We start from the raw sequence: 19,284 nt of genomic DNA, 5'->3' as shown, positions 1-19,284 counted from the left end.
TGCATTTCAATGTTGCAACTTGCTGAAAACTGTCCACAATGGTCATTTAATCTCACATAGACAGCACAGAAAAAAATGGACATCCAGAGTGCCTCAAACATGATTTAGAGCTTGTTTATGGAATAGTGCATATTTCTGCATTTCAATGTTGCATCTTGCTGAAAACTGTCCACAATGTTCATTTAATCTCAAATAGACAGCACAGCAAAAATTGAACATCCAGAGTGCATCAAACATGATTTAGAGCTTGTTTATGGAAAAGTGCTTATTTCTGCATTTCAATGTTGCAACTTGCTGAAAAACAGTCTACAGTGTTTTCATAACAACTCGAAAAAACATAAATGTTTTTTTTTTATCCAGAGTGCATCAAACATGATTTAGAGCAAGTTTATGGAAAAGTGCTTATTTCTGCATTTCAATGTTGCAACTTGCTGAAAACAGTGTTTTCATAACAACTCGAATAAACATAACAAATGTTTTTTTTATCCAGAGTGCATCAAACATGATTTAGAGCTTGTTTATGGAATAGTGCTTATTTCTGCATTACAATGTTGCAACTTGCTGAAAAACAGTCTACAGTGTTTTCAAAACAACTCGAATGAACATAACAAATGTTTTTTTTTATCCAGAGTGCATCAAACATGATTTAGAGCTTGTTTATGGAAAAGTGCTTATTTAGACATTTCAATGTTGCAAATTGCTGAAAACAGTCTACAGTGTTTTCATAACATCTCGAATAAACATAAATGTTTTTTTTTATCCAGAGTGCATCAAACATGATTTAGAGCTTGTTTTTGGAAAAATGCTTATTTCTGCATTTCAATGTTGCATCTTGCTGAAAACTGTCCACAATGTTCATTTAATCTCAAATAGACAGCACAGCAAAAATTGGACATCCAGAGTGCATCAAACATGATTTAGAGCTTGTTTATGGAAAAGTGCTTATTTCTGCATTTCAATGTTGCAACTTGCTGAAAAACAGTCTACAGTGTTTTCATAACAACTCGAAAAAACATAAATGTTTTTTTTTATCCAGAGTGCATCAAACATGATTTAGAGCAAGTTTATGGAAAAGTGCTTATTTCTGCATTTCAATGTTGCAACTTGCTGAAAACAGTGTTTTCATAACAACTCGAATAAACATAACAAATGTTTTTTTTATCCAGAGTGCATCAACCATGATTTAGAGCTTGTTTATGGAATAGTGCTTATTTCTGCATTTCAATGTTGCAACTTGCTGAAAAACAGTCTACAGTGTTTTCAAAACAACTCGAATAAACATAACAAATGTTTTTTTTTTTTATCCAGAGTAAATCAAACATGATTTAGAGCTTGTTTATGGTAGTGCTTATTTCTGCATTTCAATGTTGCAACTTGCTGAAAACAGTGTTTTCAATATCAACTCGAATAAACATAACAAATGTTTTTCTTTTTATCCAGAGTGCATCAAGCATGATTTAGAGCAAGGTTTATGGAAAAGTACTTATTTCTGCATTTCAATGTTGCAACTTGCTGAAAACAGTCTACAGTGTTTTCATAACAACTCGAATAAACATAACAAATGTTTTTTTTTTTTATCCAGAGTGCATCAAACATGATTTAGAGCTTGTTTATGGAAAAGTGGTTATTTGGACATTTCAATGTTGCAACTTGCTGAAAACAGTCTACAGTGTTTTCATAACAACTCGAATAAACATAACAAATGTTTTTTTTTTCATCCAGAGTGCATCAAACATGATTTAGAGCTTGTTTATGGAATAGTGCTTATTTCTGCATTTCAATGTTGCAACTTGCTGAAAACAGTCTACAGTGTTTTCATAACAACTCGAATAAACATAAATGTTTTTTTTATCCAGATTGCATCAAGCATGATTTAGAGCAAGTTTATGGAAAAGTGCTTATTTCTGCATTTCAATGTTGCAACTTGCTGAAAACGGTGTTTTCATAACAACTCGAATAAACATAACACATTTTTTTTTTTTTATCCAGAGTGCATCAAACATGATTTAGAGCTTGTTTATGGAATAGTGCTTATTTCTGCATTACAATGTTGCAACTTGCTGAAAAACAGTCTGCAGTGTTTTCAAAACAATTCGAATAAACATAACAAATGTTTGTTTTTTTATCCAGAGTGCATCAAACATGATTTAGAGCTTGTTTATGGAATAGTGCTTATTTCTGCATTACAATGTTGCAACTTGCTGAAAAACAGTCTACAGTGTTTTCAAAACAACTCGAATAAACATAACAAATGTTTTTTTTTTAATCCAGAGTAAATCAAACATGATTTAGAGCTTGTTTATGGTAGTGCTTATTTCTGCATTTCAATGTTGCAACTTGCTGAAAACAGTGTTTTCAATATCAACTCGAATAAACATAAATGTTTTTTTTTTATCCAGATTGCATCAAACATGATTTAGAGCTTGTTTATGGAAAAGTGCTTATTTCTGCATTTCAATGTTGCAACTTGCTGAAAAACAGTCTACAGTGTTTTCATAACAACTCGAATAAACATAACAAATTTTTTTTTTTTTATCCAGAGTGCATCAAACATGATTTAGAGCTTGTTTATAGAAAAGTACTTATTTCTGCATTTCAATGTTGCAACTTGCTGAAAACAGTGTTTTCATAACAACTCGAATAAACATAACAAATGTTTTTTTTTTTTATCCAGAGTGCATCAAACATGATTTAGAGCTTGTTTATGGAATAGTGCTTATTTCTGCATTACAATGTTGCAACTTGCTGAAAAACAGTCTACAGTGTTTTCAAAACAACTCGAATAAACATAACAAATGTTTTTTTTTTAATCCAGAGTAAATCAAACATGATTTAGAGCTTGTTTATGGTAGTGCTTATTTCTGCATTTCAATGTTGCAACTTGCTGAAAACAGTGTTTTCAATATCAACTCGAATAAACATAAATGTTTTTTTTTTATCCAGATTGCATCAAACATGATTTAGAGCTTGTTTATGGAAAAGTGCTTATTTCTGCATTTCAATGTTGCAACTTGCTGAAAAACAGTCTACAGTGTTTTCATAACAACTCGAATAAACATACAATTTTTTTTTTATCCAGATTGCATCAAACATGATTTAGAGCAAGTTTATGGAAAAGTGCTTATTTCTGCATTTCAATGTTGCAACTTGCTGAAAACGGTGTTTTCATAACAACTCGAATAAACATAACACTTTTTTTTTTTTTTATCCAGAGTGCATCAAACATGATTTAGAGCTTGTTTATGGAATAGTGCTTATTTCTGCATTACAATGTTGCAACTTGCTGAAAAACAGTCTACAGTGTTTTCAAAACAACTCGAATAAACATAACAAATGTTTTTTTTTTAATCCAGAGTAAATCAAACATGATTTAGAGCTTGTTTATGGTAGTGCTTATTTCTGCATTTCAATGTTGCAACTTGCTGAAAACAGTGTTTTCAATATCAACTCGAATAAACATAAATGTTTTTTTTTTATCCAGATTGCATCAAACATGATTTAGAGCTTGTTTATTGAAAAGTGCTTATTTCTGCATTTCAATGTTTCAACTTGCTGAAAACTGTCCACAATGTTCATTTCATCTCAAATAGACAGCACAGCAAAAATTTGACATCCAGAGTGCATCAAACATGATTTAGAGCTTGTTTATGGAATAGTGCTTATTTCTGCATTTCAATGTTGCAACTTGCTGAAAACAGTCTACAGTGTTTTCATAACAACTCGAATAAACATAACAAATGTTTTTTTTTATCCAGATTGCATCAAACATGATTTAGAGCTTGTTTATAGAAAAGTACTTATTTCTGCATTTCAATGTTGCAACTTGCTGAAAACAGTGTTTTCATAACAACTCGAATAAACATAACAAATGTTGTTTTTTTTTATCCAGAGTGCATCAAACATGATTTAGAGCTTGTTTATGGAATAGTGCTTATTTCTGCATTACAATGTTGCAACTTGCTGAAAAACAGTCTACAGTGTTTTCATAACAACTCGAATAAACATAACAAATGTTTTATTTTTTTATCCAGAGTAAATCAAACATGATTTAGAGCTTGTTTATGGTAGTGCTTATTTCTGCATTTCAATGTTGCAACTTGCTGAAAACAGTGTTCTGAAAATCAACTTGAATAAACATAACAAATGTTTTTCTTTTTATCCAGAGTGCATCAAGCATGATTTAGAGCTTGTTTATGGAAAAGTGCTTATTTCTGCATTTCAATGTTGCAACTTGCTGAAAACAGTGTTTTCATAACAACTCGAATAAACATAAACAAATGATTTTTTTTATCCAGAGTGCATCAAACATGATTTAGAGCTTGTTATGGAAAAGTGCTTATTTCTGCATTTCAATGTTGCAACTTGCTGAAAACAGTCTACAGTGTTTTCATAACAACTCGAATAAACATAACAAATGTTTTTTTTTATCCAGAGTGCATCAAACATGATTTAGACCTTGTTTATAGAAAATTACTTATTTCTGCATTTCAATGTTGCAACTTGCTGAAAACAGTCTACAGTGTTTTCATAACATCTCGAATAAACATAACAAAAAAAAAATGTTATCCAGTAGTGTAACAAACATGATTTAGAGCTTGTTTATGGAAAAATGCTTATTTCTGCATTTCAATGTTGCATCTTGCTGAAAACTGTCCACAATGTTCATTTAATCTCAAATAGACAGCACAGCAAAAATTGGACATCCAGAGTGCATCAAACATGATTTACAGCTTGTTTATGGAAAAGTGCTTATTTCTGCATTTCAATGTTGCAACTTGCTGAAAAACAGTCTACAGTGTTTTCATAACAACTCGAATAAACATAACAAATGTTTTTTTTTTTATCCAGAGTGCATCAAACATGATTTAGAGCTTGTTTATGGAATAGTGCTTATTTCTGCATTACAATGTTGCAACTTGCTGAAAAACAGTCTACAGTGTTTTCAAAACAACTCGAATAAACATAACAAATGTTTTTTTTTTAATCCAGAGTAAATCAAACATGATTTAGAGCTTGTTTATGGTAGTGCTTATTTCTGCATTTCAATGTTGCAACTTGCTGAAAACAGTGTTTTCATAACAACTCGAATAAACATAACAAATGTTTTTTTTTTATCCAGAGTAAATCAAACATGATTTAGAGCTTGTTTATGGTAGTGCTTATTTCTGCATTTCAATGATGCAACTTGCTGAAAACAGTGTTCTGAAAATCAACTCGAATAAACATAACAAATGTTTTTCTTTTTATCCAGAGTGCATCAAGCATGATTTAGAGCTTGTTTATGGAAAAGTGCTTATTTCTGCATTTCAATGTTGCAACTTGCTGAAAACAGTGTTTTCATAACAACTCGAATAAACATAAATGTTTTTTTTATCCAGATTGCATCAAACATGATTTAGAGCAAGTTTATGGAAAAGTGCTTATTTCTGCATTTCAATGTTGCAACTTGCTGAAAACAGTGTTTTCATAACAACTCGAATAAACATAACAAATGTTTGTTTTTTTATCCAGAGTGCATCAAACATGATTTAGAGCTTGTTTATGGAATAGTGCTTATTTCTGCATTACAATGTTGCAACTTGCTGAAAAACAGTCTGCAGTGTTTTCAAAACAATTCGAATAAACATAACAAATGTTTTTTTTTAATCCAGAGTAAATCAAACATGATTTAGAGCTTGTTTATGGTAGTGCTTATTTCTGCATTTCAATGTTGCAACTTGCTGAAAACAGTATTTTCATAACAACTCGAATAAACATAACAAATGTTTTTTTTTTTATCCAGAGTAAATCAAACATGATTTAGAGCTTGTTTATGGTAGTGCTTATTTCTGCATTTCAATTTTGCAACTTGCTGAAAACAGTGTTTTCATAACAACTCGAATAAACATAAACAAATGTTTTTTTTTTTATCCAGAGTGCATCAAACATGATTTAGAGCTTGTTATGGAAAAGTGCTTATTTCTGCATTTCAATGTTGCAACTTGCTGAAAACTGTCCACAATGTTCATTTCATCTCAAATAGACAGCACAGCAAAAATTTGACATCCAGAGTGCATCAAACATGATTTAGAGCTTGTTTATGGAATAGTGCTTATTTCTGCATTTCAATGTTGCAACTTGCTGAAAACAGTCTACAGTGTTTTCATAACAACTCGAATAAACATAACAAATGTTTTTTTTTATCCAGAGTGCATCAAACATGATTTAGAGCAAGTTTATGGAAAAGTGCTTATTTCTGCATTTCAATGTTGCAACTTGCTGAAAAACAGTCTGCAGTGTTTTCAAAACAATTCGAATAAACATAACAAATGTTTGTTTTTTTATCCAGAGTGCATCAAACATGATTTAGAGCTTGTTTATGGAATAGTGCTTATTTCTGCATTACAATGTTGCAACTTGCTGAAAAACAGTCTACAGTGTTTTCAAAACAACTCGAATAAACATAACAAATGTTTTTTTTTTAATCCAGAGTAAATCAAACATGATTTAGAGCTTGTTTATGGTAGTGCTTATTTCTGCATTTCAATGTTGCAACTTGCTGAAAACAGTGTTTTCAATATCAACTCGAATAAACATAAATGTTTTTTTTTTTATCCAGATTGCATCAAACATGATTTAGAGCTTGTTTATGGAAAAGTGCTTATTTCTGCATTTCAATGTAGCAAATTGCTGAAAAACAGTCTACAGTGTTTTCATAACACCTCGAATAAACATAAACAAATGTTTTTTTTTATCCAGAGTGCATCAAACATGATTTAGAGCTTGTTATGGAAAAGTGCTTATTTCTCCATTTCAATGTTGCAACTTGCTGAAAAACAGTCTACAGTGTTTTCATAACACCTCGAATAAACATAACAAATGTTTTCTTTTTATCCAGAGTGCATCAAGCATGATTTAGAGCTTGTTTATGGAAAAGTGCTTATTTCTGCATTTCAATGTTGCAACTTGCTGAAAACAGTGTTTTCATAACAACTCGAATAAACATAAACAAATGTATTCTTTTTATCCAGAGTGCATCAAACATGATTTAGAGCTTGAAAGGGTTTTAATAAAGTGTTAATTCAAGTCTAATAACCCGTTTGGATGTTCTTTGGTGTATGGGTAAACTGTCTTAGGTATCCAACCAAAAAAAGGCTAAACATGTTGATATTGACCATGGTTATTTGCGCATGATAAATACCTTAGGTCAGTGTTTCCCAAATGGTGGGTTCCTGATTCCTGCTGTGTGGTGGCTTAAGACACAGTCCTGACTAGAAACACTGGGGTCGGGGTCAAGGACCTGGGCTCTCACTTCAGATTCTATGACCAGAGTCCGACCCCAAACCCTGAGCCAGACCCACGAGGCCTTAGCCAGGGTGGAGGTCTGGACATGGAGAACATTCCTCTGGAGTTCCACAAAGAGAACACTGTGACCAACGATCTGCCCCTGGAAGGCTTTGAGGGCGAAGACTACATTGACTTTGACAAGATCCTGGCCGAGGGAGGGGATGACTACAGGTAGGTGATATACATTGTTAGAGGATGAGTACAGTCGTGGCCAAACATTTTGAGAATGACGCAAATATTCACTTTCACAAAGTCTGCTGCCTCAGTTTGTATGATGGCAATTTGCATATACTCCAGAATGTTATGAAGATTGATCAGATGAATTGCAATTAATTGCAGTCCCTCTTTGCCATGCAAATTAACTGAATCTCCCCAAAATATTTCCACTGCATTTCAGACCTGCCACAAAAGGACCAGCTGACATCATGTCAGTGATTCTCTCATTAACGCATGTGTGAGTGTTGACGAGGACAAGGCTGGAGATCACTCTGTCATGCTGATTGAGTTCGAATAACAGACTAGAAGCTTCAAAAGGAGGGTGGTGCTTGGAATCATTGTTCATCCTCTGTCAAGCATGGTTACCTGCAAGGAAACACGTGCCGTCATCATTGCTTTGCACAAAAAGGGCTTCAAGGGCAAGGATATTGCATACATAAGGGAACATTTTGACATTTCGTGTATGGTTAGTGAGAAAGTCCATATTGCAAATGTACGGTCCCTTACTAGACGTCCGAAAACGTTTGTAAAATTCGCGGTCGGCGTCGGGCCGTGCGGTAGGGCCGGACCTACCGGAAAGTCATTGAATGAACTTTGTCGGACATTCGGTTTCCGTTTTATAAAATAAACAAGTTTTGGACCATTTTTCCACTATCCCGGAAATTCCCACAATAGGGCATAAGGAATCATATGGCAATTTGGCAAAACATCACGAATCACGACGGGGCCTTATCTCGAAAATGGAAAATATTTCGAAGCCAAAACTTGGTGAGCGTAGGTTTGGCATAATGGGCAGTTGGCCCCTCAACGGTTTTTGAGTTATGGCCATTTTTCTGGGATTAAAGGTCCAAAATGGAAATAGAGAAATTATTTTTCCACTTCAGGTCAAAGTCAAGGAGCCTCCGGTGTCAATAAAAAAAGAACCAGCCATTTATCTATCGTCATTTAAGAGAAACGGAACAATGACAAATTGGTGATGTTCACAAATAGGCAGGTTTTTTTTTCAACGGTTACAGATCCAGTTGCAGGGTGTTCATACGAATCTTTTTAAAGTGTGCTGCGGAGCTCTGCGAGATTTCTGTGATTTTCTATGATTTTCTGAAATAACACGCGCATACTAAACCCTCCGTAAATAACTCAGTTCTTAACGTAAAGACTTAAAACTCAGGATTATGTAAAGGCATACACCAATCAGGATATGCGTTTATTTATAGCTTCCTGTGCCAACCTTAAATGGTGTCATAGTGGCTGTTACCAAGGGTTAAAAAGGTCAGATCTTTTCAAAACTTCATATGTGTGATTAGGCAATCCCCATAAACTGTAAGTCAGTCATTTCTCCCAACAGATGTCAAAGAAAAGCTCTCACACACACACACACAGCAAGGATGGAGTGACAAAGTGCGGTGCTTAAAGACACAGAGAGCAGGCAATGGCATTACCATAATCCCTAGGCCGTGCCGAGTTCAACGAGATATCCCGCTTGACCGTAGCTCGCTCGGTCTAGGCGCAGCGACCATTAGAATAGTAGGCCCAAAATGAAGCCTGCCCCACAATGTCATTTGCTTTTGGGTGACAGTGAGAGAACCGTTAGGGTGAGAAGAAAAATTCCACCACAGGAATGTTCCTAAGGTCCTCCCGATCTGTGCAAAACTAATTTTGACCGTGTGGCATTAACCCTTAACAGTAAAACAGGGTTTTTTGATCTCAAAGATTACAGTGACATCTCTCCCCATAGGAATACATTGCCTGCACCCCTAAATTCAACCTGAAGCCTATATGGGTTATAAATGCCGTATGAACCTGTCTTCGGTACCAGTCCATCAGGCCACTATTTGGTCTACCTGTGTTGATTCTAAGCTTCCTGGACCAACCGGAAGTGGTTAAAATCACCCTACAAGTGTTTACCCATACCCTGCCTGCAGTTTGATAGACATAGTGCATTCAAGCCTGTGTAAATCAGCCAATTCTTAACGTAAAGACTTAAAACTCAGGATTCTGTAAAAGCATACCCCAATGAGGATATGTGTTGACTTGTAGCATGAAGTGCCATAATTGGTGTCTCAGGGGCTGTTTCGAAGGGTTAAAAAAGTCAGATCTGTCCAAAACTTCATTTATGTGATTAGGCAACCCCCATGAACTGTAAATCAGTCATTTTTCCCCAAAAAAATCTAAGGAAAAATAAATCACACTAAAACACAACTTGGAAGGAGGGACGTATTGGGGTGCGTAGAGACAGACAGTGGCTGCAATAGTTAGCTTTGTTCGAGCTAAAAAAAGAACCGTCAGACCTAGAGTTCCGAAACTTTAGAAACCTGTTCTAGACCTCCGGTCGATGGTGCGTGGTGAGTTACGTGGCTCTAGAAGGTTCTCTGACCGAGAAACAGCCTCGTACATTTGCAATACCTTCAATTCATTTTGACCATTACGAAAATGACGACGTTTAGAAAAGTCTCAGAGACGCAAGGCTAGGTGCATTGAAACTGGCTCGGCCCATAGAGACGGACCCCAACGTTTCTGTCCGATAGCTCGTTCAAGGACCCCGTAGCAAGGCATGGAAAAAAGTGGATTTTCAGCACCAATTAGGGTTTTGCTCGGACACCAAATTACCTATCGAGCCGAAACTCGGGATTCGGGGTCGCCTCACATAGGCCTTCACATAATGTCCGAACTGGACCCACAGCTAGAACGTAACTATGTGTTTTACCTTTTTATTATGTTTTAAACTGAAGGCGCTGTGAATTATGGGCCTGCTCTGACATATGTGATAGTTGGCTTCTAAATGAGTAGGAAAAAGTGTGTTTGGTGTCAATTGATATCAGTTTGGTGTCATAATGACATCTAATTGACTGATGGACACTGACTTGCTAGTTGACTTTTGTGCATTTGCAATATGTTTAAACGGAGAGGGACCATTACCAAAATGTCATTCTGAAATCAACACAAAAAATGGCATCACCATAGTCTCCAGACTGTGCCGAGTTCAACGAGACGCCCCGCTTGACCGTAGCTCGTTCTGAGTGCACCGAACTTGAAAAAAAGAAGGCCCAAAATGAAGCCTGCCCCACAATGTCATTTGATTTTGGGTGGCAGTGAGAGAACCGTTAGGGTGAGAAGCACAATTCGACCTCAGGTACGTTCCTGAGGTCCTCCCAATCCGTGCAAGCCTAACCTTGACCGTGTGGCATTAATCCTTCACAGTAAAAAGAAGGTGTTTACTTGAAACAGCTTGCTTTGACTTCTCTCCCCATAGGAATACATTGCCTGCACCTCTAAATTCAACCTGAAGCCTATGTGGGTTATGAATGCCTTATGAACCTGTCTTCTATGACAGTCCATCAGACCACTATGAGGTCTACCTGTGTCAATTCTAAGCTTCCTGAAGCAAAGGGAAGTGGTTAAAATCACCCTAAAAGTGTTTTGAAACGCATAACCTGTCATTATGAAAATCACTGTATTCAAACCTGTGTAGATCAATCAATTCTTAACTTAAAGACTTAAAACTCAGGATTCTGTAAGTGGCTATGTCAATCAAGACATGTGGTTACTTATAGCTTCCTGTGCCAACCGGAAGTGCCTTTAATTTGGTCACACTGTCTGTTTCGAAGGATTAAAAAAGTCACATCTCTCCAAAACTTCATATGTGTGACTAGGTAACCCTTCTGAACTGTAAATCAGTCATTTCTCCCAACAGATGTCAAAGAAAAGCTCCCTCACACACACACAGGAAGAATGGAGTGATAAAGTGCGGTGCTTAAAGACACAGAGAGCAGGAAATTGCATTACCATAATCCCTAGGCCGTGCCGAGTTCAACGAGATATCCCGCTTGACTGTAGCTCGCTCGGTCTAGGTGCAGCGACCATTAGAATAGTAGGCCCAAAATGAAGCCTGCCCCACAACGTAATTTGATTTTGGGTGAGAGTGAGAGAACCGTTAGGGTGAGAAGAAAAATTCCACCACAGGAATGTTCCTAAGGTCCTCCCGATCCGTGCAAGCCTAACCTTGACCGTGTGGCATTAACCCTTAATAGTTAAAAGAAGGTGTTTACATCAAACAGTTTGCATTGACTTCTCTCCCCATAGGAATACATTGCCTGCACCCCTAATTTCAACCTCAGGCCTATGTGGGTTCTGAATGCCTTATGAACCTGTCTTCGGTACCAGTCCATCAGTCCACTATGAGGTCTACCTGTGTTGATTCTAAGCTTCTTGGACCAACCGGAAGTGGTTAAAATGCCCCTAAAAGTGTATATCCATACCCTGCCTGCAGTTTGATAGACATAGTGCATTCAACCCTGTGTAAATCAGTCAGTTCTTAACGTAAGGACTTAAAACTCAGGATTCTGTAAAAGCATACCCCAATGAGGATATGTGTTGATTTATAGCGTCCTGTGCCAACCGGAAGTGCCATAATTGGTGTCTCAGGGGCTGTTTCGAGGGGTTAAAAAAGTCTGATCTTTCCAAAACTTCATATGTGTGATTAGGCAACCCCCATGAACTGTAAATCAGTCATTTTTCCACAAAAAATTCAAAGGAAAAATAAATCACACTAAAACACAACTTGGAAGGAGGGACGTATTGGGGTGCGTAGAGACAGACAGTGGCTGCAATAGTTAGCTTTGTTCGAGCTAAAAAAGAACCGTCAGACCTAGAGTTCCGAAACTTTAGAAACCTGTTCTAGACCTCCGGTCGATAGTGCGTGGTGAGTTAGGTGGTTCTAGAAGGTTCTCGGACCGAGAAACAGCCTCGTACATTTGCAATACCTTTTTTCATTTTTGGACCCGCAGCTAGAACGTAACTACGTGTTTTATGGTTTTTTTATGGTTTGAACCAAAGGCGTTGTGAATTTTGGGCCAGCTCTGAAGTATGTAATAGTTGGCTACTAAACGAGTTGGAAAAAGTGAGTTTGGTGTCAGTTTGTATCAGTTTGGTGTCAGAATGATATCTAATTGACTGATGGACTCTTGTCCACTTGACTCTTGTCCATTTGCAATATGTTTAAACAGTGAGGTACCATCAACAAAAGTGACATTCTGAAATCTACCCTAACGAGCGATTGAGATGAACCAAAATCACTGCAAAGTCAATTTCACATTCCTGCAGGATTTTTATAGCATGACAAATTCGTGATGGTACCTGCCCATTGAAACATATTGCAAATGCACAGTAACTTTGAAAAAGTAAGAAAACATAAACAAATGGACATAATGAAATCATGAAAACAATGCGTATCCATCGTCATATTTTAAACTGTCCATAAAGCACTCAAGGATGTCCCCTACTGATAGAGGGCCGTAGTAGGGTACTCCCATAGCGGGCATGGACAATAGTAGTCCCGGTAAATGCATTTAAAACAGTATTTTAATTTTGGGGTTACCAGATGCACATTTCAGGTCACCAGTTGCACGGAATAAAATCACAATCTGCATCCATCGTCATATTTTAAACTGTCCATAAAGCACTCAGGACGGCCCCCATGGATAGAGGGACGTAGTAGGGTACTCCCATAGCGGGCATGGACAATAGGAGTCCCGGTAAATGTATTTAAAACAGTAATTTAATTTTCGGGTTACCAGTTGCACATTTCAGATCACCAGTTGCACGGAGGAAAATCACAATCTGCATCCATCGTCATATTTTAAACTGTCCATAGGGCACTCAAGGATGGCCCCCACTGATAGAGGGACGTAGTAGGGTACTCCCATAGCGGGCATGGACAATAGGAGTCCCGGTAAATGCATTTACAACCAGATTTTTTATTTTTGGGTTACCAGTTGCATAACAATGCACGTGCATTTGCAATATGATTCTATAGTGAAAAAACATCACCAAAGTGACATTCTGAAATCAACCCTAACGAGCAATTGAGATGAACCAGAATCACTGCCCAGCCATCCCGAGTTCATCGGGCCAGTCAATTTCACATTCCTGCAGGATTTTTATAGCATGACAAATTCGTGATGGTAAATGCCCATTGAAACATATTGCAAATGCACGTGCATTTGCAATATGATTCTATAGTGAAAAAACATCACCAAAGTGACATTCTGAAATCAACCCTAACGAGCAATTGAGATGAACCAGAATCACTGCCCAGCCATCCCGAGTTCACCGAGGCCAGTCAATTTCACATTCCTGCAGGATTTTTATAGCATGACAAATTCGTGATGGTAAATGCCCATTGAAACATATTGCAAATGCACGTGCATTTGCAATATGATTCTATAGTGAAAAAACATCACCAAATGGACATGATGAAATCAACACAACGAGTGATGGAAATGAACAACTATCACTGCCCGGCCATCCCGAGTTCATCAGTTCAGTCAATTTTGGCCCCCCAAAAAATTGACTTTTGACTTTGACTTTTGACTTCCTATGAAATCATATTGCAAATGGACAAAACATATGCCTTATGCACAAGTAAAACAAACAAAAAAATTATGATAATACAAGTTGACAAAAGTATAGTTTGAGCAAAGTATAGTTTGAATTTTGAGCATGCCAAATTCGTGATGGTACATGCCCATTGAACCATATTGCAAATGCACAGTGACTTTGCAAAAGTAAGAAAACATAAACAAATGGACATAATGAAATCACCATATTTTTATTTTTGGGTTACCAGTTGCACAACAATGCACGCGCATTTGCAATATGATTCTATAGTGAAAAAACATCACCAAATGGACATTCTGAAATCAACACTAACGAGCGATTGAGATGAACCAGAATCACTGCCCAGCCATCCCGAGTTCACCGGGCCAGTCAATTTCACATTCCTGCAGGATTTTTATAGCATGACAAATTCGTGATGGTAAATGCCCATTGAAACATATTGCAAATGCACGTGCATTTGCAATATGATTCTATAGTGAAAAAACATCACCAAATGGACATGATGAAATCAACACAACGAGTGATGGAAATGAACAACTATCACTGCCCGGCCATCCCGAGTTCATCAGTTCAGTCAATTTTGGCCCCCCAAAAAATTGACTTTTGACTTCCTATGAAATCATATTGCAAATGGACAAAACATATGCCTTATGCACAAGTAAAACAAACAAAAATTATGATAATACAAGTTGACAAAAGTATAGTTTGAGCAAAGTATAGTTTGAATTTTGAGCATGCCAAATTCGTGATGGTACATGCCCATTGAACCATATTGCAAATGCACAGTGACTTTGCAAAAGTAAGAAAACATAAACAAATGGACATAATGAAATCACCATATTTTTATTTTTGGGTTACCAGTTGCACAACAATGCACGCGCATTTGCAATATGATTCTATAGTGAAAAAACATCACCAAATGGACATTCTGAAATCAACACTAACGAGCGATTGAGATGAACCAGAACCACTGCCCAGCCATCCCGAGTTCACCGGGCCAGTCAATTTCACATTCCTGCAGGATTTTTATAGCATGACAAATTCGTGATGGTAAATGCCCATTGAAACATATTGCAAATGCACGTGCATTTGCAATATGATTCTATAGTGAAAAAACATCACCAAATGGACATGATGAAATCAACACAACGAGTGATGGAAATGAACAACTATCACTGCCCGGCCATCCCGAGTTCATCAGTTCAGTCAATTTTGGCCCCCCAAAAAATTGACTTTTGACTTCCTATGAAATCATATTGCAAATGGACAAAACATATGCCTTATGCACAAGTAAAACAAACAAAAATTATGATAATACAAGTTGACAAAAGTATAGTTTGAGCAAAGTATAGTTTGAATTTTGAGCATGCCAAATTCGTGATGGTACATGCCCATTGAACCATATTGCAAATGCACAGTGACTTTGCAAAAGTAAGAAAACATAAACAAATGGACATAATGAAATCACCATATTTTTATTTTTGGGTTACCAGTTGCACAACAATGCACGCGCATTTGCAATATGATTCTATAGTGAAAAAACATCACCAAATGGACATTCTGAAATCAACACTAACGAGCGATTGAGATGAACCAGAACCACTGCCCAGCCATCCCGAGTTCACCGGGCCAGTCAATTTCACATTCCTGCAGGATTTTTATAGCATGACAAATTCGTGATGGTAAATGCCCATTGAAACATATTGCAAATGCACGTGCATTTGCAATATGATTCTATAGTGAAAAAACATCACCAAATGGACATGATGAAATCAACACAACGAGTGATGGAAATGAACAACTATCACTGCCCGGCCATCCCGAGTTCATCAGTTCAGTCAATTTTGGCCCCCCAAAAAATTGACTTTTGACTTTGACTTTTGACTTCCTATGAAATCATATTGCAAATGGACAAAACATATGCCTTATGCACAAGTAAAACAAACAAAAAAATTATGATAATACAAGTTGACAAAAGCATAGTTTGAGCAAAGTATAGTTTGAATTTTGAGCATGCCAAATTCGTGATGGTACATGCCCATTGAACCATATTGCAAATGCACAGTGACTTTGCAAAAGTAAGAAAACATAAACAAATGGACATAATGAAATCACCATATTTTTATTTTTGGGTTACCAGTTGCACAACAATGCACGCGCATTTGCAATATGATTCTATAGTGAAAAAACATCACCAAATGGACATTCTGAAATCAACACTAACGAGCGATTGAGATGAACCAGAATCACTGCCCAGCCATCCCGAGTTCATCTGGCCAGTCAATTTCACATTCCTGCAGGATTTTTATAGCATGCCAAATTCGTGATGGTAAATGCCCATTGAAAAATATTGCAAATGCACGTGCATTTGCAATATGATTCAAAGGTGAAAAAAACATCACCAAATGGACATGATGAAATCAACACAACGAGTGATGGAAATGAACAACTATCACTGCCCGGCCATCCCGAGTTCATCAGTTCAGTCAATTTTGGCCCCCCCAAAAATTGACTTTTGACTTTGACTTTTGACTTCCTATGAAATCATATTGCAAATGGACAAATCATATTCCTTATGCACAAGTAAAATAAAGAAAATCATGATAATAACATTTTACAAAAGTATATTCATACAGTTCTTACACATGATTAATTGTCTTAAAATCGAAACAATTTCGAAAAACGGTCCAGAAAGCACTTTTTTTTAGTTTTTTAAGTTTTAAAAAAAAAATCTAATTTTCGACTTTTGACTTCCTATTAAATCATATTGCAAATGGACAAAACATATGCCTTATGCACAAGTAAAACAAAATAAAAATAATTATGATAATTAAATACGAATAAAGTATGTTGATACAGTTCTTATACAAGTGTAATTGACACAAAATTCGAAAGAATTTTGAAAAACGGTCCAGAAAGCACTTTTTTAAGGGTGTGTGAAGTTTTTTATAAAATTTTGACATTTTTGACTTTTGACTTTTGACTTCCTATGAAATCATATTCCAAATGGAGAAAACATATGCCTTATGCACAAGTAAAAAAAACATATATATATGATAATAAAGTATGACTAAAGTATGTTGATACAGTTCTTATACATGTGTAATTGACACAAAAATCGAAAGAATTTCGAAAAACGGTCCAGAAAGCACTTTTTTAAGGGGTGATAAGTTTTTGACAAAAAAATCATTTTTTCAAAATTTTGCTTTTGGATGTTGACTTGGGTTGCATTTCCATATCAATATGAAAAACCCCGGTGGAGCGCACTCGCCCCCTGTTGGATTTTTGAAGTGTTAAAACTGGCAATTGCCATATGGCATTTGCAATATACTTTGCACGAATCAACGCCACATTGGGTGGTATTGGACATCGTGTATATGGTTTGTCCAATGCCAATATCTTGCCATTCATTTTTGTCCATTTCAGGGGGGTAATCAATCAATCATTTATCGGATCATAAAGAACTTCAAGGAGAGCGGTTCAATTGTTGTGAAGAAGGCTTCAGGGAGCACAAGAAAGTCCAGCAAGCACCAGGACCGTCTCCTAATGTTGATTCAGCTGCGGAATCGGGGCACCATCAGTACAGAGCTTGCTCAGTAATGACAGCAGGCAGGTGCGAGTGCATCTGCATGCACAGTGAGGCAAAGACTTTTGGAGGATAGCCTGGTGTCAAGAAGGGCAGCAAAGAAGCCACTTCTTCCTAGGAAAAACATCAAGGGCAGACTGATATTCTGCTAAATGTACAGGGATTGGACTGCTGAGGACTGGGGTAAAGTCATTTTCTCTGATGAATCCCCTTTCCGATTGTTTGGGGCATCCGGAAAAAAAACATGTCCGGAGAAGACAAGGTGAGCGCTACCATCAATCCTGTGTCATGCCAACAGTAAAGCATCCTGAGACCATTCATGTGTGGGGTTGCTTCTCAGCCAAGGGAGTGGGCTCACTCACAATTTTGCCTAAGAACACAGCCATGAATAAAGAATGGTACAAACACATCCTCCTAGAGCAACTTCTCCCAACCATCCAGGAAACAGTTTGATGACGAACAATGCCTTTTCCAGCATGATGGAGCACCTTGCCATAAGGAAAAAGTGATAGCTAAGTGGCTCGGGGTACCAAACATTGTATTTTGGGTCCACGGCCAGGAAACTCTCCAGACCTTAATCCCATTGAGAACTTGTGGTCAATCCTCAAGAGGCGGGTGGACAAGCAAAAACCCACAAGTTCTGATAAACTCCAAGCATTGATTATGCCAGAATGTGCTGCCAGCAGTAAGTTAATTGACAGCATGCCAGGGCAGATTGCAGAGGTCTTGAAAAAGACTGCAAATATTGACTCTTTGCATCAACTTCATGTAATTGTCAATAAAAGCCATTGACACTTATGAAATGCTTCTATTTATACTTCAGTATTCCATAGTAACAAAATATCTAAAGACACTGAAGCAGCAAACTTTGTGAAAATTAATATTTGTGTCATGTGATTTGAGCACTGGGAAGCTCTGTAGTCATATTTTTGATTGAAGTGGCACAGTTGGCTGGAGCATGGTGCATGCTTGTGGGTTAGCTATTTTCAAAATATTTATATTATTACAGTGAAGGGGATGAGATTGATGAGATCGCAACTCCGCTCCAGATATCGACATCTTCGCTGAACCCCCAGACCCAAAGACGCGGCGGGCCAGACTCCTATGCCTATTCCATGGCCACTCGCGCCTCCAACGAATCAATTTGGTCAACGCCCACTTTGGCTTTAAACTCTACCGTAGCCTTCGGAACGATGTCAACCAGACCGACAACATTCTGCTGGCGCCCATCGGAATCTCTATTGCCATGGGAATGATGTCACTTGGAGCGGGGCCCAAAACATATACGCAGCTATACCCAGACGCTGGGATTTGCCGATTTCGTCAATGCAAGCCATCACTATGACAACGCTACTGTACACAAGCTGTTACGGAAGCTTACGCACAGACTCTTCCGACGGAACTTTGGATACAACATTGCGATCCGTTAACGACCTGTACGTGAAAAAAAGAGGTGGTGGTGGAACCGAGAGTATTTTGCGGAGCCCCAGTCAGTGGACTTCGAGGACAAGGCTTTTCAGATTTTTCTTTTTTTTTAGGTCTCTGTCTGTTCACTGAGTTCTCATTGGCAAATTATATTTCTTAGGAACCTGTTTTCAGTTCCTACCGCTTCCACTGGATGTCAACAGTCTTTGGAATTTGGTTGAGGTTATTAATTTATGCAATGAAGAAGTATGCCATCTAGGAACTGCGTAACACTGTTGAGAGTTGGCCAAGACATGAAAAGTGGCGTTAGTTTCCTCTCATCCTCTATTGAAAAC

The 19,284-nt window shown here is 37.3% G+C and overlaps 1 pseudogene; it reads left to right on the top strand.

Moving 5' to 3' along the window:
• The window catches only part of LOC139385572 (heparin cofactor 2-like), a 77,607-nt pseudogene that overhangs the window by 32,283 nt on the left and 26,040 nt on the right, over nt 1-19,284 (top strand).

The sequence above is a fragment of the Oncorhynchus clarkii genome, chromosome 3 (genome assembly GCF_045791955.1).
Source record: "Oncorhynchus clarkii lewisi isolate Uvic-CL-2024 chromosome 3, UVic_Ocla_1.0, whole genome shotgun sequence".
Lineage (NCBI taxonomy): Eukaryota > Metazoa > Chordata > Actinopteri > Salmoniformes > Salmonidae > Oncorhynchus > Oncorhynchus clarkii.
The sequence above is the reverse complement of the archived record's forward strand: the minus strand, read 5'-3'. Positions and strand labels throughout refer to the sequence as shown.